Below are 25,985 nucleotides of genomic sequence, written 5' to 3' on the forward strand. Positions count from 1 at the left end.
TTTGAGAGGGACTTGAATACCTTTTCTGCTGTAGGTCTTTGTGGTCTTTCTTCCTTTTGCCTTGCTCCAGTTGCTGCTGGTTTTAGCCTCACTCTGGTGGATCTTTGTGGCGTAGCAGCTCTGCTCTCTGCCTACCCCGTCTTGTTGCTGTCATTCAGGATCCAGCTCTTATTAACTATCCTGAACCTGGTGGAAGGGGGAAGGTATCTATTCTGAAGTTGCTCTTTTTAAAATTCAGCCCTATTTGTATGCTATAATGTGCACGTCTCTCTGCCCCCAAATTACTAAAATTGCAGCACAGTTGTCTGAGGTTTATTTTTCAGTAAATGACTCGTATAACTAGCATTCAGATTAACTACCATCTTAGTCTGAAATGCAGCAAGACATTTAACATGTGTGGGATATGATACCCATCTCAAATACATTCAATACTGCATCAGGAGATGTTTTCATATTTTCAGGTAAGCTGGCTGGTGTTGGGAAAAAAGGTTAGTCTATTAACACTTCTGCTCAAAGCAAGCCAACTTCCTTTCTACATGGAATAATTATTTTTTCACATAAGCCCTGTAGTGCCTCTGCTGTGTTTGCACTTGTAAGTCTCAAACATTGCAGTACAGATTGCCCTTTATGAGCAGAGTCTGAGGTCATGTGTCTGCATTTTAAATTCACTTTGCGTGGGATATCAAGCACTGGCCTGTGGATTTTGTAGGTGCAGGGGCTACAGGAGCCTGTATTTCAGGTGTGAAGAAAGCAGAGCCCTTTTTAGTATTTAAAGCACCCATGTGCGCAACTCACAGCTATGCATACCTTTGGCAAAGCGTTACAAATTCTGTTGATTCATAGCTGGCATCTCGCTGCCTCTAAGGGAAGGATTACATGTAAGTATAGATGACCTGTACATAACAGGACCATTTAGAGCATCACTAGAGCATAAAGGTAAAGTGAACTTGGGCACAAAAGTCATTATGCCTCTGTGGAAGAGAGGAAGACTTGTTGGCAAGAATATTGAAAGGCTTTTTGTGTGCCGTAGCCTAGGGCTCACAAGTGATTTTAGGTGTCTGGTGATCCATGCTGCTGTTTATTCTGTTCCAGCAAGGATTATGAACCCTAAGGTGGTTCAGAAATAGGCGATGGTGGGAGAAGTGGTTGTAACCAGCATGCCAAAGAAATATCAGAGATAGGAAGGCTTCTATCCTGGATTATGAATCCTGGTGCTTTCATGGATAAAAAGTTGCAGCTGGAGCTGGAGAGGGTATAGTGACACACAGATCTTTGGTCTAATAATTTTCTAAAGATTTAGCCAGGGTTGGCTTGCAGAAAGATGAAAAAAAGCTAATGAACCCTGAGGAGGACTGGTCTGCAGCCATCCTCAGTAGCCTTCCTGCGGGAGGTATATTTTTTTCATTGCTTATGTAACTGCTGCATGTCACTGGTTTGACCAGCTGTGTCGTGGCTACTCCAATACGTTCATTGCTGGAACTATCTCTTAAAACACCGTGCAGCACCTGAAGAAATATTATTTAAGATGCCATTAGCAGCTAGGCTCCAGCCACAGTTTTGTGCAGGGCACACTACAGTGGAGATGTGAGAGCCCATATCCTAGAAAGCTTTTTTTCTGTCTGCAGACACTTAACTTTGAAAGAGGAAATGGGTAAAGGTAATCTAGCATTTTTCATCCTGTATGACCTGGCTAGACGAGTGATATTCTTAACAGGTGTGAGATTGCAGTAAGATTGGAGCAGTCCAGCAGAGCTACAGGAAAATGTCATTAAACAGGAAAATATGATTAAAAAAAAAAGTGTTGTTAATCCACACTCAGTAGCTGGGCTAAGAGAAGGACCTCAGGAACAAAGGGTAAGACTGAATTTCAGTTTTTCTTGCTATCTTTGCCACCAAACTCTTGTGTACCGATATATAAAACCTTTCACTGCTGTGTTAGAGCCAGAATTTACACGTCGTGCTGCTGCGTGCCAGAATCCGTTAATCTTGCAGTGGTAGCACAATTGACAAGGGACAAGCCCAATGGTAATAGAGTGACTGTACGGTGCTGGTGCAAGAAGTTCCCGTGTAAGATGAGTTCTGAGTCATGCAGAATATGGATCTTTGGAGCAGATTGTCATCACAACCTGAAGAGAAGGAAAAAAAAAAAGAATAACTTAAGGTAATACATCCAGTGGTACAGCAAGGCAAAAAGCAAATGGCTGTTCTGCAGTAAGGAAGGCAATCCACTAGCTTCTGAAATATAACAAGGTCTGAAAGGTGCCTGTCTTTGCTCAGAGTATTTTTATTTTTTTTCAGTTCCCCGACATTTTTCCAGCATTTTAAAATCAGGAATGTTTACTATGGGAAACTATTAATGAAGCCCAGTGGAATGGTGACAGGAGGGGTAAGTGCATATAAATTCAGGAATTGAACAGGCATATTCACTAGGAAGAAAGGTGCATTACCAACATCTGTTAACTAGAGTATGGTAACGAGTTGGAGGTAAGAGTTTAAGGCTGTCCTCTGTGCTAACAGGCCCATGTGGGGAAACTGGGAGAGCCCTGGGGTGAAATTGCAAGCTGTCTGAATGCGGTGCTTAATACTATGGCTGTGTTTTTAAAGTACTATAAGAAAGATGCCTTTTTGTCCTAGCAAGGATAAAGCATTAAATGAGATGCTTTGCAAATGTTTAAATGTAGGCTTTTTTTAATGTATTATTGGCCAGTTAATATTTTGAATAAAATTAATCATTGTGAAAGCTGTAAAACTTAACTCTTTGCAACCGATAATTTAATCGTAATTAAAAGGCAGCAAAGGAAACCTGAAACGTTTGGTAGTTTCACCTGAAAAGCTGAAGAAGCTATCTACTGAAACTCTCTTTCTGATGCAAGAAGAGAGGCAAGGACTTTTATTTTAAGAAATTACTTTTGGAAAAAACATCTTTGCTACTCATTTCCTCTTTCATTCAAGGGACACCCAAAAGAGAGGAAACTCTGTGTGAATGTGTGGAAACAAACAACAGAACTGTGTCTCCCTGTAAAGGCGTAAACATGATGCTACTGAGCCGTGGCCTTTCTAAGGAGTAGCTGGCAGCACTAGCACCCATCTGTGCCGAGTGGGATGTGCAGGCAGAAGCCAGGGCTGAAAAGCCCTCCACCTGTTTTTGGAAAGTGCGTGCGCGCAGCCTGAAGTTACTCAGCGTATTCGTTTAGTCTTTGGCGGTCGGGGTGATGTTGTTACTACGACTTTTCTGCTGTCTCATATCTCCCGCGACATGTGCCAGCTGATATGGGAGCTGTGACATACCACACCCCCACGGCTGCGCCGGGGCTCACGTGGTCGGGGCTCATCCAGAGCACTTTAAAGAGACTGATAAGCTCTATCTCGTTTAACTTGGCCTTTGGAAGATGTTTGTGGAAATTTCTGCAAAGGAGGTGACATCAGTTGTTGTCACAGCTGCTGTGCAAGTCTGCAAGTCTGCGTCTGCTCAGTATCTGGCTGGGGTGTGTATGTGTGTGCAAGCAGATATTGTTAACAGATAGTGTTCAAATCAAAAGCCAATTCATGTTGAGTAGGTGAGGAGGTTCGATTGCTCAGAATAGGTGCATTATCATCCAAACTTGATGGAGAATGTAAATTTAACGAAGCTGAAAGAGGACCAGATTTGGAGGGCCGACATTGCATTTGAAACAAACCTTCTCCCGGGGGAATTCCAAGTGTTAGCATGTGGGACATACTCCAGCTGCTAGCTGCTCAGACTTAAAATAAACCAGGCAAAATCCCACATTCAGCCTCTACCAACTGAGGCAAGCTGCTGTTGCAAACTTTTCATCTCTCTTTTTCCTCCAGTTGGGACAGAATGACAATAAATATTTTTTGAAGGAGCATTTGAACATTAGTGTTTTGCACAGCTTTATTTGTGCTTCCCTGAAGTGACGTGTTTCTGAATGCAGTTATGAATTTAGCAAAAAATCTGCTTTATGTAGGTTGAAACACTGTCCCAGGAAGTCTGGGCTTAAAAAATGTTTAGAAATACTATTTCTACCTTCTGTAACAACAACATTGCTACCAATACTACTGCTTTCTCAAGGTAGGTAGTTTTGAAATTGCAGCATGACTTTGTTAACAAAGGAATATTCTCCTTATTTATTTGAACCGTTTCTTAAAGGGAAACACATTTGACTTTTTTCTGAACATATTGAAGAGAAAATAATCTGTCTGTGGAACACACCATAGCGATATTTCAAGGTAGAAGATGGCTGGGAGGTATATGGTAGTTTGTCTGACAACTGGAGTATGAATACCTTTGGGGAGCTCTGAAAAAATGACTACAACAATGTTTGCTTTGTTTTGTGGTTTGAGATTGACTTTTTTTTTTTTTTTTTTTTTTTAGATTTTAATAACCCTCTGACTATAATTTATTTCTGAGGTACTCAGATGCTTGGGAGGGGTGGGAAACAAGCGACTCAGTGCAATCTATGCAAATAATGTCTAAGTTTTTTTTAACATTTTCCTATGTGAAACTTCATTCATCAAGACTACTCAGTTTTTCTGTGATAAAACCTGTTGAGCAACGTAGTACACAGCGTTTAGGAATTTAATGCTCTTACTAGTGTCAAAGCATAGATATCAAACTATAACAATCAGCTTGAAAAGTGTACAAGTGGCTGCCAGAACCTACCTGCCTGCTGCAGAGAGAGACAAACACACACAAAAATTTGTGTTCAAATCAGCAAGCTTATCTAGAATTTATTTATAAGAGTGAACTCTGCCGTGCTATGGTTAATCACATACAGTGCTAGGGATATCTTCTGAAGGTATCCTGAGTACTGTGACAGAAATATTTGTCACTCAAACTATTTATAATTCTATGAGTTTGGAGAGCAGACATATGTTTATTTTTTTATATGAAATACCAGCTCTTCCTGTGTACAAAAAAAAAAAAAAAAAAAAAAAAAAGATATATATTTATGGATGTGCCAGGCAGATTTTAAGGACTCTGTTTTCAAAAATGCCATATTTTCACCCTAGCTGCACTGCTGCTTGCCCCATTAGCCTCCTTGTCCCACAAATGACTTTGTAGCTTCATGGTACTCAGCCTGTTGCATGCTGAACTGCTATTTTCTGTGGGCTCTTGGAAGAGGTCCGTCCAGGGTGACTCAAGAAATGTAAAGCTGTTGTCCATAGACTTCAGTTTTCCATGTAGCACCTCCACAGAAATATTTTAAGGGCTTCCAAATTGAAACACGCTGTAAGCCTCTGTTCTACTGTTAACCACATTTTTTCCCCAGAAGGTGTGCAAAACTTTTCTAAGCCCAATTGGTCTTTGAGAATTGGGAAAAATATTGCCATGGTTGTCAGTCTTATCTTCCTAGCCACCTCAAGCACTTGGTTCTGAGGACTTTTTACTGGGGTTTACATCCAGCTCATCTTTCCCTCCTGTTCCTTGTTCCATATCTTGAATTATTCTTAACTCTGTTTCTGGGAATCGTGGGCAATGTATAGACACTGCGCCTTCAGCACGCACGCAAGGAATGTTATGAGGGTAGCAAGCTTCCTGTTTCCCTGGTCACTCAGAAGATTTGTGTGCCAGTATAATGAGAATAAATGATGAGCTGCTGTTCACTGACGGGGACGTTATGGGCCGGCCTGTGCTGAAGAGGTTCTGGAAGTTGATAACCTTTGTGCGTCAGGTTTCGTTCTGTATAGATAGAAGAGGGGAAAAGAGTTGTTGGTAGATGTGAAAGTAGATGGACAAAGTAAAGAGTGTTAGCCAAGCTCAGGCAGTAAAGCTGAAAATCTGAGCTATTTATACAGTTGGAAAGAGAGTTGGGGTATTTTCGTTATTTTGGCACACAGTATTGACAATTATAGAGCCAGGAGATGCTCCTGCTTAGAATTTGTCTCCTATTTTTTAGGTCTCTGTGAGACGATGTGATGTATTACAGATTTGGTCTGAGCACTGGCTAAGTATAGCTGAAGGGGCAGATATCAAACTGAAACTGAAAAGTCTCTAGGTCACTCTAAACTTGCTTGAAGACAAGGCATGTTAAAGGGTTTTTTTTTTTATTTATTTTTTCTTTTTCCAGTTCAAGAGCAAGATAAAACATCCATAGACAGAACCACTATTACTACTATATAAGTTATTCACTTCAACACCTTTCTCATATCATATCAGGTTAATGACTATTTTGTGCATCTGGTATACATCCAGAACCCCTGTTGTAAAGTCAAAGTTGTGTGAGATATCCCAGTTTGCATTAGTAAATGCTATAGCACAGTATTTTATTTTGGCAAGTATCATAAAGCTACATAAACAGAAACCATACTTTTAAGATTTTTTTTCCTAAAAGATATGAAGTAAAGATTAAATAGTGTACTTAAATTTTTCAGATATATTACCTCTTTCCCCTTCCCCAACCTCCATACTCTACACAGTAAATTCTTGGGTACCTAAAAGATAATGGAACCTGATTTTATTTTTGCTTTTATACACCTAAAATGTAGACATCTTGAACAGAAGTCTAAGTGTTATATCTGCTGGAACTACATTAATTCCAGAAGAAATCTCTGTCTCCTGTAATATTTATCATTTCATATATCCCCTCTAAAAATGCTGATCGTCTCAAGTGTTCCAGCAGTTCCACATTATAAACTCTTACGGCTGATTTAAAATTTCGCTGTGTATTTTTGCAGAGAACTGAAGCCAGGACTTAAGGGCTTAGGTCCTATTCAGAGGTTACCCACGTGCAAAAACGTTTTTCTGAAACATATGGGAAAGAACTGGGTGCTCTTTGGCACATGCCTGGAAGATAATTGGAAATCACTGTGATCCATTTTTCATAAGCAAGTGCCGTAAAAACAAAAACAAAAAACTCCTGGAATGACACGAAGCATGCACATTTTCCCTTTGAAAGGCATTAGTGCAATGTTTTTACGTGTGTCTACGCTGTGGTGGTTGGGATGGAATTTGGACACGCTGCTCAGCAGCAGGCCCATCGCTGTCCTCGTGCTTGTGCCTGCTGCAGTGGAGGCAGGCTGCTATTTGCCCACGTGTTGTCCTGAAGCAACCAGGGAAGTTAGAGGCACAACTGCCTACATTGCTTTGCATTAGCAGCTTCTCCAGGCCAGATAATGGCAGCGGTGGGGAGAGCCTCCCGTATTCTGTGCAAAGGTATGGGCAGGGACCTTTGCGGGGGCAGAAGGATTGTTCAGAGTGTCCCCGCTCTCCTCCGTGGAACAACTAGGGGAGAAGGAATGGGACAATGCTGCTGTCTCGGGAGCTCCATCCTTCCTAGGTGCCAGCCTGTGCTTAAGTGATTTCATTCAGCCCTGAGCTCGTAATGGAAAATCTTGCAAGATTACAACTTAATATACCACGGTCTGTATTTATGGCTGAGTTGGCTTGAGTTAACAGTACCTGTAGAGATACACTGCTTGCAAAATGCTCCCCACTAGCCAAAGCATGCCTTTTATCAAGATGGGTTAGGAATATCCAGTGCTTCCCTACAGGCGTGTTGCTACCTGTAGCTGTATTTAATAATACGTATATTACGAGATTATTGCAGTGTGGTTTACGCTGGCTTTTTTCTTCATTCTTTTGAATCTATTTATTTACGCATTTTTCCTACCAAGAAGAATATGAATACTCACAATAGCAGGGTAAGATTGTGAGACTGGACTGAAAGGAAATATTTAAGTTCTTAGGACAACTTTCAAAAAAGACCTGTGGGCTCAGCTATGCTACACAGCCATGCATGCTATAGAGCTAACACCGCGATCTGATCGGAAGCTCTGTAAACATTGTTGTGTTCTCCCTGGGCTAATTAACAGGGGTGCCTCTCAGCATACCTAATTAGCCCCATTTCTGCAGCATCCTCAGGGGCCGGGCTAATTAGCGTGGGTGCTTTGCTATACAGACACAGCTATATTGCCTCTGGGATCTAAGCTAGCATCAGTGCATGGCATTGCAATGTGCCGTGTAGAAAAGCCAGTTTCCTCAAAGCTACCTCAGGATCTCTAACAGCCCTTTGCTGTGTAGACTTGCCCGGTGTGTTAATGAGACCCCAAAAGTTTATGCAGGGAGAAGGATAACAACTTGGGATATGGGCCAGAGGGTAACATTTCGAGAGACAGATGTTTTAGGGTGAGTCCAGAATTCATTTGCATTTACTTTACCTCTGCATCTTCTTGTTACCTTTGGATTAAAGATGGTATTAAAAGTAAGCAGCAGCTACAGCGAGAGAAAAAAATAGGCCTGTATTGAGGTGTATGAAGTCTGAACCTGCTTCCTTGCATCTTGCTGGTTTTTACTTTAAGGTTCTCAGCTAAATTTGTAGCTGCTAAAAGGTAGTCATGAACTGAAGCATTTTAAAAGGATATTTTCCCATTGCTGTGGTCAAATAATAATGGTAACGAATCATCCTTTATGATTTTACAGACTCTGCTGTCTCTGATCTTGAAGCGCTTTGCAAGCATGAGTAAGCACAGCTCCACATGAGCCCTGTGATGAGGCAATACAGCGGTTCCCATAGTACGAGTGGTAAATCTGAGATGCAAAGACCTGCCAAAAGTCAGTTGCATTTATTAGAAGAAACATGTCCTCTGTGGTTTAACTTATTCTTGCACTGTGCTCCTTAGAATCTTCTTGTACTGACATTTTCTTATCAGCACTGTTTTAACTTACTGATATCAGGTGATTGCAGGTTTGGTTTAGCTGAGCTGAGCTGAAAATGTTGCACTGCACTATACAAGAGCTGCAGAAAGGTGGCTTATTATTCACAAAGGGGCTGTACACTGCGGGGAGCTGATAAACAAAAGATCCACTGTTTCTGTCTTCTTTTACGGTATCAGTAGCAACAGGCTGCACCGATACCTTCCCTGATAGCTCAGCCTTGCACAAAAACACAGCACCATTTGTGGCAGCAAATACCAGCCTCAGCATGGAATTCCCAGCAGCTCAGTGGGAAAGTCTTCCCGCTGAGTGGAAAAGATCCGTCCAAAATGTCCTGATACACCTCTTAATCTTGCTTCACTTTATTCTCATCGTGCTAACAACCCCACAGATACATAACATGCAGCTATTCAATTTTCTCTCCTTCCCACAAGGAAAGCCTGTGGCTACACCTGCATCATATCTGAACTGATCTTGGGAGCGGTCTGAAGCCTGCAGTGCTCATCGTGGCTTTGCTGCACTGAGTTCAGGTTGCCCGTGAGTTCTACCTCCTCCTGCAAGTGATGGTGATAACAGTTTATGAAAGACCCTTCCTTTGCTGTGACGACAGATGGGATACGTGGAAATGAACACACCAGGTGATGGGAGGCCATGGCTGCTAGAGGGAGTCCCTCTGCAGGTATGTATGCTCTGCAGTGCCCTGACATGCACAGGTCAGCCCAGAGCCAGTCCAGAATGCTTACCAGCAGGTAAAATAAAATCTACGCAGTCCCTGAATACATCCTTAATTGCAGGCTCAAGTATGAATGCTACCTAAAACAGAGAGCAGAGGTAGCTTCTGCTGCTTTTCCCTGTTGGAAGTAAGGGTACTGTGAGCAATGCTGAGCCTTTGCAGCATTTCTTGAGTGCTGCAGGCAGGACAGGGGCTCTTGTAACCAAGTCACCTTGTGGCTGGTTCCACATCCACCTGCTGAAAGCAGCAACCTACCAAACCATGCTGTGGTGTGAAAGGGGCCTGTCTTCCTACCTTCCTGCTTTGACTATTTATAGTTAGGCACAGTAGGCGAGCTCTCAAACAAGAGGTAAGACCTCCTACTTAGAGGTCTTTACAATACCTGCTTCAGACAAAAGATTTCTGGTTTTGATACGTGATCACGTGCAGCACGAAAACAGCATTATTTGCATGTGTGAATCCTCCTTCATTGAAATCCAAGAACCATTGTTGCTTGAACTACGTACAAAAGAAATTGGGGATTAAAAAAGTCATCAAGAGCAAAGAGGAACAAGGGACAATGAGAGATGTACATCTCAGCAAGGCTTCCACAGAGAAGCCTCAACATGTGTGAAAGGTGAAAAAGAATAACAGGATGACTTCAGAATTGGCTTGTGATGGGCAAGGGAGGGCCCTTTTCATCATAGTCTGGCAGAGAAACCTGTAGCCTCAGAAGAGAGAGGAACTATAGACCTTACTTCAGAAATATAAGTCCTTTTCTAATAAATGACTGAAAATGTAGGAGTTCCTAAAGAAAGTCAGCATTCCCAATCCTTGTATCTTTAACTCTTTTCCTGCCTGACAGAGTGCTGCTATTGCTTTCACCCTGCTGCTTTACTCAACCTCCTGTACATTTCGGGGAGGGGGAGGGCAAGCAGTGTTACCTTACACAGAAAGGTCAAAAACCAACTTCACGACCTGCACCAGCAATAGCTGGAAGCTAGGGAAGTTGCAGAGCTTTCTGTTGCTGGATGACCCCAGTCTGAGAGAAGAGCAGGGTAGGGCTACTGGTGTTAAAGGCACATGCATTCTGACTGAAGGAGTTTTTTTTACTGAGGCTTGGTTCCAGTAACAGATGTATCTTGCCTATCTTGAGCAATGCATCTAGCCACCTAAGCCCTGTTTATAGTCAGCGAGGATAAATAAGCGTGTCTGGAGGGCAGTTCATCCCACCTGTGCTAATCTGGGGGAGGTGGGGGGTGGAGGTGGTGGAAATAAGTGCCCCTCAGACGGACCTGCCTGCTGCTGCTGACCACACAGGGAGTCCAGGCAACTTTCTGGGGCTGCTTTTTGTCCATGGGAGAAGTCTGAGTAATGTAGTGCTGCCTATGCTTTTGATTAGGCTGAAACAAGGAAGTACTGGAAAAAACATGAAAGAAGCTGATGCCTTGTTTTTCTCAGGCTGAAGCCCTGAACATTAATCAGGTATTGCAAAAGTGTAAGTAAGGGTCCATACCTTTGAATGAAGGATGCAGGTATAAAGAGAAATACTTGAAACTTACATGTGCTTGTACCAGAATGATTGCTAGCAGGGGCTGAACTCAAAAAATGAAGTCAGTAATTGCATGCTGATTTTGTTCTGGTGCAAGTTGTGATCAGGTTTTAGAAGCTGTAATAATTTACAGAGGCTGTGATACCCTTGAAAGTGATTTTGCAGCATAGATAAATATAACGAATTGCCTCGTACCGTAATATGAAGTTTTCCCCTCCCCTCCTTATGTTCTATTCAGATATTTGCAATCCACTAGTTTAAACAAAACAAATTGCTTTTGATTTACTTTGCAAAGTCAAGGCTAATTTTTGCAGAAATATTTAATTTTAGTATCAAGATAAGAGCGGCCAGCCCAGATTCTGACAGACAATTTTATCAGCCTAGCCTAATGTATAACTTTTGTTGCAGTGATGCTTGCCCTGAATAAAAGCAGGTATGCTAGCAGGGATGAGAGCTTTCCCAGTCTAATGTATCCCAGATGATTCTTGTCTGGGCGTATTGTGTATCTCTATAATCTGAGTGAGGCTGGCAGCTGCATCTTGCTCTCCACTGCAAGTTCTCTGCTTCTTTTGTCAGAGCCAGTGGCCAGCTGAGGTGCTCAGCACCCCATGAGACAGAGTCTGCTGGGCTCTGGGGCGGTGCAGAATTTGGCTGAAATTTGAAAAACAGACAAACCAAAACAAAAACACACGAGAGTGACTTGGTTCTGTGCTTTTCCATCAGGGGATTGCTATGCTGATTTTAGCAAAACTGTCCTTAGCAGGTGTGCGTGGGAGGGCAGGCAGTTCCTCTTTAAATCACTCTACTTTGTATAAAGCCACATCCAGAGCAGTGATTTCTCTATCCCTTCTCTCTTTTCTAATGTCTGGTGCCCCATGGGGGAAAAAGTAATACTTAAAGAAATCTGGGGCTTATGTGATGGAGCAAATTTAAATAGGAAACAGGTTAGCAGAAAGTTTCTTGCTGAAACTTGAAACTATACTGAAACATTAGGTCTAATGTCCCAGAGCTGTTGTCTTGCTGTTCTCTTTGTGACCCGATTTGTGAATTTACATGTGCCTAACAGGTATAGCCCAGGCCTGGGACATGTGTTTTGGTTCAGACACTAAATCCTTCCTGTCCCCTCTCCCACTGCTCCTGCTCCCCATGGCCCAGAAAAATTAGGACATGTTTGTAAAGGTGCTGTTTTCTTCCTTGGCCCATGTGCTGGCTGGATGATTCATAAACCAAACATTGATAGTATCAGTTAGCAGTTACTTAAACCTGAGGTTTCAGGTTAAGGAGCAACAATGAATGCAAATATAGCTGGCGAGAGACTGTTTGTAATGCAAGCGCTAAAGCCTGAAACTTTTTAAGGATTGGTATCAGAAAGCCTTGTAAGACAAAATCTTAAGATGCTCTGCAGAGAGTCCGTTCCAGGGTGTCTGTCTGTTTTGATGATGTGGAAGTGTACCTACTTCTCAGGTACCTCACTCCTAAAACTGCAGTCTCTCTCTGGGCTCAGCAGAGAGGACTCCTATCGTTTTCCTTGTAGATATCACTTGCTAACAGCAAAGGATTGCTAGTCACTTGTGACTGCCTTGTAAGGCTCCATGTGTGGATGTAAAGTAGAATATGCCCCAGAGAGTAAGGTATTTGTATAGTAGTTTAAAAAGACAGTGCTGCATATGTACGATGAGTTAATTCCCATTGCCTGGGAATGTTCCCATGTGGTGGGATGTTGTCATCTCTGACCGTGGCCCATTAGAGCACTCCCTGGAGGTAGGGCATCCTGCAGACTATCTCCAAGAGACAGGTTGCGCACAGCCACCCAGTTTCACAGGCTGAGAGGTTACTGATGTAGGCATGGACCATTTGGAGGACAGTTGGCCACAGTTCTCAGAAATGTCCACTGACAGATTTCATTCACCGATACAGATGTAGTCTAACAGCTGGTCTCATAGTTAATATTGCTGTGTTGAAGCAATGATTTGGTCAGAAGTATTTTAATCTAGTCAATGCCCTACATATTCTGTTAGGGGGAAATGGCCACTGGCCCCTCACGCTGATTTTTTCGCTGTGTGTGGGTAGGTGTCTTGAGATTTTCTGGCACCCGTTCCTTTTCCTTTTCTCCCCTGCTGAAAGAACTGCCTTGCTGCTGGTGATTTATCTCTTTGTGGTGTTAACTGATAATAACCAATATGGAGTCCTGAGCAGGAAAGCTCTTACTGAGCCCTACGCTGAAGTAATGAAACATCAGTGAATGCACAAAGTAAGCCAGCAGCAGACAGGAGCTGTCTTACTTCTTGTCCTTTCCTAAAGTGGTGGCAGGAAATGGAAGAGCCTCTGGGATGCATCCATACTCTTCCTTTTCTTACGTTTATGGCAAAGTCTCTGTTTCTGTTTCCAACAGTTGTTCATACCCCCTGGTCCCAGAAATTTAGAAATACATTTCTTTTTTCCAGAGAAACCTGAAAGAATATAGCCTAGATAGTATTAAAACTGGTAGCAAGAGAGCTTAATTTAAATACTGAAATACTTTTCTTTGATGCTTTCTGGTGAATGTTTTTATTTCTAGAAGATCCATCCGTAATAATGATGCTAATAATGCTACTGCAGACAAGAAAAAAATGAAAAACAAAGAAACAGACCTAATATGAAGTGGGATTCTGCTTATGTGGTCTGGTAGGTGAATTAATGGTAGATGATTATATTCATGTTATACTTTTATAATGGTTTTTGACTTTTTTTTTGGCTTTTGGACAAACGAGGGGCTGGGGATTATTTTTTAGTTTGGGAAATTATGGTCAGAAGTGTGGGATGATATTGGGAAGAACAGCTGGGTTTTCTACCTGTGGACCTTCTCTTGGGTTTGTGATTTGTTGGCTTACACCGCTTGACAGAGTTGATTTCATTGTGTTAGTTATATAGCACTGACTTGTATATTCATTCAGGAAGAGAGCCTTTTTATCACATCAACATGTATTGCCTTTAGGCTCAGTCTTTACTGGGGATATTAAACTACTTAAAATCCTGGAAATGTTTGTGAACAAAGCATATAAACACATTAAAACATCCTAGAACAATTTACAAATAGTTTAATTAGTGTTTAGAATAGCTTACCTTTAGCAGATTTAATGGCCAGCTGAAACTTTAGTGTTTGATACTGAGCTAGTTAATTGCCAGACTGGACAAAGGAATTAATTTTGATCACCTATTCTCTCACTGTGTGCTCACAGTTCCTCAGAAGCCTCATGGAAGATTCATGATTCCCAGGAACTGGAATTTCTTAGAAAAAGATGCAGCTGAATATTGGAAGTTATATTACAAAACTTAAATTTCATCATGTCTTGTTTACACAAGGCCAGTTCAGCTGATTCAATTACAAACCATTCATTCCTGTTGTATAAGCGTGACCCAACTCAGATATGAGAGTGGAGTTATTTTTCTGAAACCCCATCCCACTGTACATCACAGCTGCATCTTTTTATCTTTCTATGTGGTTTTGGACAACCATAAATAGAAAGCATACAGACCTCCATCTCTGCTTGCTAGCTGCAACCTAGCAAAGGCTGTAAAGGGGTGCAAAACCTGTGTGCAGCTGAATCTGAGTTCCTCCATATTATCTACTTTACATTGTGTTTTCACAATATTTTCAAGTTTTTTTTTTTTTTTTTTTTTTTTTTTTCCTGAAACTGATTCTGCTAGTGTCACCTTGCAGGAGAAAAAAGCCACAACACCTGAAAGCGGGGAGGGGGGAAAGTCTCTCATGAAAGGTCATTTAAAACTCGTGAGGAAAAGCTCTTCCCAAGGACTTCATAAAATTCTGCAGTTCTCAGTCTGCATAATGATCAATAGAAGGGGGGTAGCTTTATTGACCTGGAGGTCATCAAAGTTCTTTATCCAAATAAAGATCAGCTGGCTGAGTTGTTACATGGAATAAAAGATAAGAATAGTGTGTCCAGCCTAGGTGCTTTGAACAAGTGAAATTATGCCTTCTGCCCCCTGCAGTATCAAAGAGTTATGCTGTAACCCTCGCTTCCTCTTCCAAAGTGCTGTTTTTGTGTGCTGTGCAATTAATTGGTAGGGCATTCTGTCTCCATGGTGGGAAGGAAATTTTTTGTATAACTCATGCTTTCTTCACAGGAGTTACGGCTGTGTGTAAAGTCTCAGTGTGCTCTATGAGACTGTGGCAGCGGCACACAGTATTACTAGAGTATTCATACCGGATTTCAGAGACTCTGTGTAAATGTGTCTAGATAGAGAAGGATTTACTCAAACTAGGTGGTGTTTTTTTCTTCACAAGATTAAAAAAAAAAGTTTTCCATTCATGTACAGCCTAGCACTCAAATACAGAAAAAGAGGTGGAGGAGCCTAGATAAGGTGAGAAAGCTCAGTGCTTATGTCTGGCTTGACAGATACAATATGTTCTTGTAAGCCTAATTTCTAAGCCGAAGGAAACTGCAGATATTTGGATAAACAACTGATGATATCTGAAGCTTCATTAACCGTGTTCATTAATATGTTTCTGTACCTCTGATGCAAATACCTCTGCATGCTCTTCTAAAATATGTCCACTGTCTCCTTTTCAAGAGCTACTTCTTCAGAAATGCCCTTAAGAAGTGAGTCAGTAAAGTATTTACCAAAACACCCCTAAACAGCTATCATCTCATGGTGTGTAAATACCATTGCTCAATGTCCATGCAATGTTACTGATGATAACTTGTTTTATTTCACTGTTTCAAACTTTTTCTTGTCTTTTCATTGCATTCTTTGGGAGTCAGATTATGAAGCCTTCCTAGCAAGATCCATATGTAAGTTCCCGGTGATATCAGAAAGTAATGGTCATGATACTTGAAGCAAAACTTTCAAATACTTTAGTATTTCATGATATTATTTATTACTAGATTTTTAAGCTGCTTTTTCCTGCAAGTAAGACACTGTCATTTCTGCATTTACTGCCGTGTGTCATGAGCTTGGTTCTGGATCCAATGATGTTGCTGCAAGGATTGCTCTTTTTCATTATTCCAGTTCTTGGATGGGGAGTCCTTCTGTGTGGCTTTAAGCCTCTTAAGTCCTTTTCATTTTCTTCATTGAAGGCCATTCCTGGAAAGCTTTCTGTTTGTACTGCCCTGGCTAGCAGGGATGCTAAAACCGGGGCGCAACTGCTCATATGTTTAAATGGGAAAAAAGAAAGTTTAATTTTTAATAATAAAAAAAAATTCTCCTCAAAGACTGCTACTTCTCTGCCTAGCCAATGTGTTACCAAAGTGGTAGGCTTTCTCCAGAAATGGTAGCGCTTCCAAGGTAATGGTAGGGTTATTGTGATAATGTGAGGCTGGATTCAGAGTAGACTCTGGACAGAATCCTGCTGGTGCTAGTGAAACCAGCTCCTTTTTCTGCATGGGAGGCAAGGAGGAGAAGGAAAGGGCATGGGATCAAAGACAAAGCAGGAGGAGTCAAGTAGCACGTAACAGAACTGAACTTGGCCCAGAAACAGAAATGTGAACCAGGACTCTCCTAAACACTCTGTCAATGTTGTTTACATGTGTAGGAGCTCAGGTACAGGAGCAGTGTCCTTTCTGTACAGGGGGCTAGAATACACCTCCTGTAACAGTTGAAGTAGAAATGGAAGTGTAGTTTGCCCATGCTAGTGCTAAAATAACTCTGCAATCAAAGAGTCAGGTGGGCAAGGAGGACCTGAATGAAAAATGAGCTGGTTGTTGATTAGGACGTAAGTAGTGGGATGTGAATAAACCAGAACGCTGCATAAAACAGTGAACACCACCAAGCGCACAAGAAAGACTGCAGTGTTGATGGTACAACACAACTGCATTGTGTTTAGCAGATGCCTGCTATAGTATTTATCCTACCACCTGCAAGTTTGCCACCGATGTAAAATCTGAGAAGAGATGAAAGGATGGTGTCAGTAAGTGATCTTTTCAGGAAAGTAAGACTGAGTTATTTACATCTATTTAATGTAGTTTCCAAAATGTATTGTGTGTCTTGCAAGATGATACAAGACAAAAGAATAAATGCAGCTTTTAAGCCTAAAAGATTAAAATGCTGTTTCTTCTGACCTTTTCTAGCTCTTCAACATGCATGTTACATCGCTGAACACCAGGACTTGACCAAATCCTGTTCATGTCAGTGGGGGTGACTTCTGTTGACTTGATTGAAGTTTCCATAGGAGTGTGCCTTGCACCTGATAGGAATCAGGACATTACCCACCAACTTTTAAACATTCATATATCAACCTGAATTTTGGTCATTGTTTCTATCCTTTCATGTCACCTAAAATAATGCTGAGTGACTACTGCATGCCCCATCTGCAAGTGCTGTAGTTTGTTCTTAATGGTTCTTCTAGTCTGTGGAATGATTTACTAAGATATGTTCCACACTGGAGAGGTTACAGATCAGAAGTAGTCTGATTAAAATATTTGGCAGGCCATGTTTGCTTGAAGATATATTAAGAGAATGATATAAAAAACAAAAATCACAACTCACTGTAATGAGTAAAATAGTTTTTCTTCTGAAGTTTCTAAGAACTTTGTCTAAATTATCCATTTAATATCTTCAAAGATTTAAGGAATTACATAAACTCCTGGGTATTTTCCCTTACAGCAAATTCTACGGTAAATGAATTCCAAATAAATCCTTCCTGTTTTTCCATACTTCATTGTGTGTTAAGATGGTAGCTAGCATACAGTGATGCATAGTTTGCTCTCTGGCTCGTTTACCTCTAAGAGATAAGCTGGCATGAAATTAAAATTGCATCAAAACCTGATAACCTAGATGCAAAATACTGCTCTTCAAAAAATTATGAAAGATGCTAATAACTCAGTCAGCATCTGTGCGTGTGTCTGTATCTGTACGTGTATCCGTACCCACCTGAATTTAGGTGGCATCAAGGCCACCTAAAATTATAAAGGGCTCTGAGTTGACTCAAGATATTTACCCAAGTGCCCTTAAACTTGTGTTGCCTAGATTCAGTGCAACAAACCTTGGAGCGTATGGTCATAGTTTAAAAGACTTCTGCAGTTCATCAAGAAGCCAAAGCTTTGGCCATGTGTCCTCAGATGACTGATTAGTTATATTTGTACACCTCTACAGAAAAAATGAGTTTGCATAGAGAAGTATGTAAATATTAAGTTTTATGGTTATTATCTTTTCCTGACCAAAGTAATCTGTTAAATTGTTAAATTTACTGTTGAATGTATTTAGCAGGCACTCTAGATCTATACTTGTGGGTCTGCTCCTCTGCAGCATCTGAGGTTTTCACGTTGCTTTAGAGATCCTTCAAAGCTGGAACACGGTATGGTCCCTGTTTAAGGGGAAGAGCTGGGACTCAGTGTGCATGCTAACCCAGCATTAGTGCTGCTGTTTTATGCTTTGCATCAGGTGCCCGGAGCTGCCCTGGGGTCCCTGTGCTGCACCCTGGTCTCCTACAGGGCTGGCTGAAGGTGAATTGCCCAAGGTTGCACAGGGGCACTGGGTTTTCTAATGCTTGTGGAGAAGCTTTGATCTTCTCTCCTGAAGTATGGCATGGACTGACCCCACCGGGCATCCACCAAGCCTGGGGGAGAGTCTGCCAGGTTAAACAAGGCTTACAAAACTTGGTTTTGTTTGGGCTGGTAGCAAAGTTGGGATGTTGAGGGCTGCCTGCTCGCATGGGCTGAGAGGGCCTGGGGTGTCTGCTGGCCATGTGCCTCCTCCCTGACTGCTGGGGGCTTTTCAGGGAGTGATGCTCCCACCAGGGCCACTCTCGCACCTGCCTTGCCCAGCAGCCAGGCATTTCTGTCCTGTCTCAATAGGCCTCAGTTTAATTTGTTTGGCGAGTGTTTACAGATTATACCCTCTACTTAATAAGGCTTCTGTGACAGCTGTTTTGTCCAGCTATCATCCCGATGTAAATGTTTTCATGCAATGATCCTTGGATACCTACTAATATACTACACTTTCTCATGTTTGATGATTGCTGTTTATTTGCCTGAGAAACTTGCTGGATTCATAAAGCATATTTTTTCCACTCTGCTTCTGTTTCAGGGTAATGTTTAATCCATTACCTGAAACAGCTTTTTCATTCTCTTCACTATAATAAATTACTAAATGGAAAGAAATGGATCTAAGCTCCGTTAGCTTAAACTCGATGAGCTTTTGTTTCGAGGCTGAACAGTGAATCTTAGAAAGCTTGTTTTTCGCTTGTCCTGAAACCTTCCCCTCCTGCCTTCCCCCTTTCATGCCAATAAAAGGTAACCAGAGACAGCTGGGGGCTTGCTCTCTGCCTCCTTTGAATGGGAGCGTCTTCTCAATGCCTCTTTCATGTACCTGCAGAGACCCCACTCCGCTCCCTGCAGTGGCCGAGGTTCTCCGAGGTTGAATAGGTTTTCATTGCCTGCATTTCTGGTCTGAAGCAGACTGAGAGAAATGAGTGCTAAGTAAACGCGGTGGCAGCCATGCCAGTGTCAGCATTCCTGCCCGCCGCCTGCTCGTGCCGGCAGCGTAGCTCTGGAGCGGGGCACTGCCGGCATGGGCTTCTGCACAGCCAGCTGCGGGTGTTTCCTGTGCCAGCAGCTGAGGAGGGGTGTGAAGCAAAGCAAAGTGTGGAGAGTCTAATTTTTATGAGGCTGTTTATTCTTTCTGTAACAAGTGTGTGGTGCCTGACTGATGTTGAATGGGAATTTAATGCAGTGATAAAGTAAAACTGTAAACTTACCAAGTCTGTTTTCAGCCACCTTTGTTCTGTACCTCTAAGCGTTTGCAAAAAATGTGTTCAACAGCACTCAGACACTTCTGTGAAAGTACATGCGATCATATTCAACACCTCTACAGAGAACTGATCATCCTGCTGCAGTTGATTGAAGTCAATGAAAATGAATGTCTCTCTCTCTTACCAGGCCTTTCTCATATGAAGTCAGTGTCTGCAGGCTTTTAGGTTTCTTTCATTTTTTCTATCATGAGTATTTTACAAATATTCTGTTGTGGTTTAAAGACTGAGATTCAGGAAATGTTAATGTTTGATAACAGAGAATTTTGCATTTGGTGTTTTTATTAGTCAGGACAAACTCCAAGCACCCTAAACGCCCAGCTTGCAGTAGAAGTTACACATGGAAGGATTGTGCATTCATAACTTGCTAATAACAGTATCAGAGCATTGTCTGTTGTAGCAGGCAAAAGAACCTGAATGGCATGAATTAGGGCTTTGTTTTCACAAACACCTAGGCATTGTGTAGACAGGAAAGTTTCCCCTTTCTACCAGAATAACCCTATTCTCTACCACACGTAGGCATTCTTATACCAATTCAAGACCTTCCTCAATAAAGACAGCTTTATTCAGGCATGAGAATTGTATGATCAAGGATTTGTCTTCTGTGAATATAGCATGGGTATATGCTATATGTAAATATATGCTATATATGCAAATATAGCTGATCCTTCTAGTTTGCTTTCTTCTATTTGCCACTTCCTGAACTAGAGGTGTTACTCCCATCCTAGGTGCTTGTTTAAGGTCTTTTGCTGATGATACTATTCATTTAAACTGTTGGGTGATACTATTCCCTTATCTCTGCCATGTAGCTAACTTGGGAGATATTCCCCTTCCTGTTTAAGTCCCGGTGAGCTGGTGGCTATAACCATGTTCAGGGCTTCTTGTGACATCCCAGCATTATTTGGTTAAGGTACCTAGTGCGGGTGCACTAATGATGGCCAGAGTAGTGCAGCTGTGATGTTAGTGTTGACTTCTCAACCTTAACATGTGTGATGTCAGGAAGAAAATGACAAAAAGAGGCTTGTGGCTGGATCATCAATGTAGAGTCATAGAATATTCTAGGTTGGAAAGGCCTTTGAGGTCATCAAGTCCAACCATCAACCTGGCCTACCCAGTCCCATCACTAAACCATGTTCCTCAGTGCCCCATGTAGATGTAACTGAAGAAGGAGGAGTTGGGAAGAGTTGCTAAGCCTTTACAGGGACCATGTATTGCTTGTGCAGCCCACGAGCTCTGGCAGACATGGGTCACTGTGAAAGGTTCTGTAGCAGAGGTGGGCGCGAGGGCTAGCTGAGCAGAGCTGGCATGTAGCTGCAGGGGACCTCACCAGGCTTGGCCAACTAGAGAGCCACTGCTTCTGGGACCTGGAGTCCAGCTTCGTGCCGCTGGGCTTTTGGATGCTCAGAAACATGAGCTGGAGTAACTCACCCTGATTATTTTCAACTATGAGATCCTATGAGCACCTGAAATCAAGTTTGCAGAAATGTGCCTGGAGAGCTGCTAGTCTTCAGTTGTTAGTCCCAGAGGAAAATTCATGTGCTGGCTTAAAAGTGACTATTGACACAGAATGCTTCAACTTTTTTCCTGGAAATTGGGTGTAAAACATCTTCAGAAGGGCAGTTTCTCTGTGTGCTCAGAATCAGGCCTGATGCACCTTAGATTTAAGGTAATGTCAGCTACAGGTTCTTAGAAATGAAGATCCTCCCTCGCCTCCTCTCTCCCCCCCCCCCCCTTCTGTTGTTACAAATACATGTTACCACTGTCATTAGTTTATTTTTAATCATGATTGATAAAGCTGTGTAATTTCAATAGTAATTATTCTCAGGAGTTTTGTAGGTAGTGGTTTGTCAGTTTATTGAAATGAAGGGCCATCCATGCACCCTGTTCAAAGCAAAAAACATGAAATCCCATGTGTTGCACTTTTGAGAGCATCAACAATGAAGCCAACCTTTCACCCTTGACTTTCTTTTAACCCTAATTTTGAAAGACAGTAGCAAACAATTCAGCTACCTTCTTAAGTGCAAGAATATTCAAGCTAGCTCGATTGTAATGCGGTGTCCTTTTCAAGTGAGTGGGAGAGCTTGGAGTGATGCATACAAATCCAGAGGCTGGTAAGTTTATTACTTCAGAGTTTCTGGTGTGGCAACAGCAGTGAACTAGTTAAAAGGTTGGCTTTAAAGTGGTCACAATTAGGCTTCAAAGTTAACACCCCACCCAACTGAGATGAATGGGAGCAGTTGACATTTCTTAGTGCTATTGTTTCAGTCTGGCTTGCTACAGCTTCTAAAATAAGACAACAGTACATCTGTTTACATTCTGCTTCCGCAAACCCAGATGGGCTAGAAACTTCATTGTTTTTTAAGTGGAAGCTCAGATTCTGGAGAATACAGCAATATCCACGGGGTATCTGTAGGAAGAAGAGCTGAAAACCTTAATCACAGACATCTCTCCCTTCCCTGTAAACTTCTATTGTCCTGGGACAAATCTGTAAGCCACTGGGGTGAAAAATAAAGCTTTGTATATTTGAAGTACTTTTTACTTACTACATGACATGCACACCATAACTGCTCAGCAAGTCCCTAATGTGCAGATTTTCATAAATGGGTGTGGGGTTTTGAACTTTTTTCTTTTCATAAATAGTATGTGCTGTAAAGGTCTTGGTTTAGCTGAACACTGGTAGCTTCGCTTAACCTCTCCTAGCTAAAAAACTTGTCTGTCTCCAGAGAAGCCAGGGCTTCACCCCAGAGCTTTTGGGACCATGTGATACTCTATGTTCACATGAGTAGAATTTACCTCTGAGAGTGATGCAAAAAGACATAAGATTCTTGAAAGGTATGTTTTGCGTTTTCCTGGTACTCTAACAGGGCAGTTACATTAACTTCAGCAAGATCTTAGGAGTTGGGGTGGATTAATAAAGGTGCAAGAGGGGCCAGAATTTGTAGCAGATGGTCTCTATTACCCCATGCCTCAGTTAATGTTGCGAGTACACAGTGTCCTCTCTGACTTTTGTTGAGGGGTCTGCACGGTGGCAAACTGCCCTCGGTAGCAGCCAGAACCCTATGAGAGCTTCTCTGATAAACGCAGCCCATTAGATATGCTTAGGCTGTGGATTGAAACCAGCTGTGAATCTGTCGGAAAGATTTTCCTCATTGTGCTTTCATCAGGATGGAAAGTTTGTTGCTCCTTCTGCATATATGTATTTTGGGCTTCGTTGCTCTGACTTTGCAAGTCCTGGAGTCTGCCAGTGATAAGGGCTCTCATGCATGCAGGCTCCTTTTGTACACTGGCAATCAGAGACCCTGTCTGCCTGCCTTTTGCCCACGGACAACACAGTTTGTGCTTCAGAAGGGACACTGTTGGCTCTTCCAACTGGGCTCTCCCAGATTTCAACCGTATCATGAAGACAAGCATGCCATCTGTGCTTTGGGCTCATGAAGCTCCCTGCCTGTCATACAGGAAAATTAAAAATTTCCGTTTGTTAGGAGGAGCAAGTACATAAGGGAACAAGTTTGCATGGTGCATATGCCATTGGCAAGTTGAATGAAATTTTCCTTTTTCTGCTGTTTGTGACAGAGGAGCATGCTGCCTGCAAATGCTGTGGGGAAGTGTTGAGTGAAAGGAAGGGCTGTTCCACCGCCATAACCATGATTTTTGGGGTGATGCTAGGGAACAGGATGCTAGTTATACCCATTCATGCCTGCTCACTTAGTTTTCCCTAATACAAAATGCAAAGCTGGAGCACATCTAGCTTGTTTCCTGCCCAGCTTCATGCAGCATTTTCATCTGACTGAAAAACAGAGCAGCCCTGAGCCTCAACAGGCCTGCAGATTGTTTGAAACAACTGTGGGCATTTCAGTGGTGTAAGCTGGCTCCTCTCATGTCCATCACTTCAGTTCCTGTGCTGAGTGGGGGCGTGCAGCAATCTGGTCCCTCTGAAGAAAAACAACAAGAAAACCCAAGAGGAATATTTATTTTGAAAGCTTCCCTAATGAGTTTGTTTTGTCTTTGTATTTAAAAACATCGCTTTACAACTGAAATAATGTTAAAATATGCTGGAGAATAGCAAGTCAAATGTGATGGAACTGCTACAGTGTGCAGCAAGAGTCACTCAATACAGTTGCAGGAGGAAGGGCATGCTATTTAATAAAACAGAGGGTTAAAGAATGGGATCAAATATGCGTTTGTTATATATGCTTCCACTTTCCATTTCCCTTGGCCATTTCTGACTCTAACAAGGATCTGAAGTATTATGCAGACATAAGTTACACATCTTGTTCAAGGGAGCAGATATCCTATTACACCTTTCAAAGACAGTCAAAATGACTTCTGCAAAGCTGCAGTGAGTCAGTGACAGAGTTTGGCGAAGAAGTTAGGAGACCTGTTGGCCAGTTCTGTACATTAATTAGCAAACTCCTCTGTTTCCCTGCATTGCAGCAGCATTGTGATAACTGTGTTCAGGAGCCCAAGCTCCATATTTTTCCCTACTGCAGAGTCTCCTGAATAAGGTATTCAGTTATCTGAAGAAAGTATTACTAGATCTTTTCCGCTACGGTGCCCTAACCTTCTTTATGCCTCATATTAAAGGGTGATTTTGATAATAGTATTGTCTTTTATAGTATATAAATCAAAGAGCTCTAGTCAGGACAGGAATCTGCCATCAAAATGACGTTATAATGCAACTTCTGGAAAAATTAATATGTTATGAAAAAGAAGGAAAAAGTTGTCTTAATTTTTCAACATTGTGGGCTTTTGTTTTTGTTGTTTTGAGAAAAGAAAACGGAGCCTTCTGTTTTGGGGCTGTTTAGTTTTTGTGTCAATTCTGCATTTCCAGTTTGTGGTGTATTTTCTTAGACAATGTATAGTTTGTGCTTGCTGCTCCCAGTCTCCTTGCTGGTCTGAGCTTGCTTGCCAACTGGTATTTTGCCACTAAGTAGCAGAGCCTTAGTTCTCTTTGAGCATCTTGTTACATTATGGCTGTCATTATCCCCTAGAAGAGGATGAGGAATGCAGACAGTCCCTCATGAGAACTGGCCTGCAATACAGAAAGAACCCAGTAAATAGAAACAAAATTTTTCAATTAATGGATAGTAAAAAATGCATTTTCTTCCCAAAATACTCTCAAAGCTTTACTTTTTTAAATCTGAAAAATTTACTTATTTCCAGTTTATGAAAAAAATGTTTGAATACCAAAGTATTATGTAGGATTAAATTCCCATCTTTTTTCACCATCTCTTACGATAATAGCATCCAAGGAATTTTTTTCTTTTTTTTTCTCCTTCCTTTTTCCACCCTAGACAATGAGAATAGATTAATCTAACAGCTTTTACATTGTGTTCTGTGGACCAGAGCTTGCTTGTAAAACTTTTTCTTTCAGCAGTTTTATTGTTCAAGGACTGATGCTTCCTGCTACTTCTGGCCATGCTTTTTGGTTTTGTGAACAAGTACACTTAAAGAAAAGAAGAATACTAATTGAGTATATATCTTTTGTGTACAGCTTTACATTCGCATTAGAACAAAAATGATGCCAGAACTGCAAAGGTAACAACTCCTCCGGAAGGTGAAGTCACTTGAGAAAGACAGAAATGGCAGCAGTCAGTGAAAGAAATCTGGGATTTCTACGCTCCAGGGATTCAGTAAGGACAAGGAAGCAGCTCAGGTAAAATGTAACACAGAATATTGCCTCTGACTGCACATATTTTAAACTCAGTGGCATAGGAACTGTGTTTTGGTTTGCTGTTCAAGTTGCTGGGGTTCTGGTTTGTAACAGGGACTAACAAACCAAGTAATGAACAATTATGATTGAAGTAGATAAGCGAGAGCTACATGATCTTAGCTACTTCATCATACTGAACTTTTTGTTTCCATATTGTCTGTCGTGGTTTTACTGTTTTAATGCTTCATTTTTGTGTAGCTTGAAGGTGGTTGTGTACGTGACTAGATTCACTCCCTACTGGGATATAGGCCAAGATTTTCAAAATGATTGTTTATTTTGAGTGCCTCCATTTTTTTAAAACTAAGAAATTTTAGAGAAGGGTGGCTTTAAAGGAGCACAGAGCATGTGTTTCTAAAACTTGGCTGTCTGTGGTGTGTCAATATGGGAAGGAAAAAATTGAAGGAAAAAAAGGAGGCAATGAAAATCCTCATTCACTCTCCATAATTTCAATGCCTGGCCTTCGTTTTGCAGAACTGAGGCCAGCAGATTTGGGCATGGCGATGTGGGAGCCCTGAGCACGTACCCTGCTGTGGAGCAGGCTGTGGGCAGCAGCAAAGTGACTTCTTTGCTGTTACCTCCCCCTGGTTCCATGGCTTTATCTAAGTT

The 25,985-nt window shown here is 41.8% G+C and overlaps 1 long non-coding RNA gene across 1 annotated transcript; it reads left to right on the top strand.

The window, feature by feature from the left end:
- The first annotated feature begins 8,843 nt into the window (after positions 1-8,843).
- On the top strand, positions 8,844-25,693 carry LOC121068189. The gene is made up of 3 exons (XR_005818686.1): positions 8,844-9,335; positions 10,771-10,866; positions 25,161-25,693. It is a non-coding gene; the product is annotated as an uncharacterized LOC121068189 (long non-coding RNA).
- The last annotated feature ends 292 nt before the right edge of the window (positions 25,694-25,985 follow it).

This window comes from Cygnus olor, chromosome 3, assembly GCF_009769625.2.
Source record: "Cygnus olor isolate bCygOlo1 chromosome 3, bCygOlo1.pri.v2, whole genome shotgun sequence".
In the NCBI taxonomy this organism is placed as follows: domain Eukaryota; kingdom Metazoa; phylum Chordata; class Aves; order Anseriformes; family Anatidae; genus Cygnus; species Cygnus olor.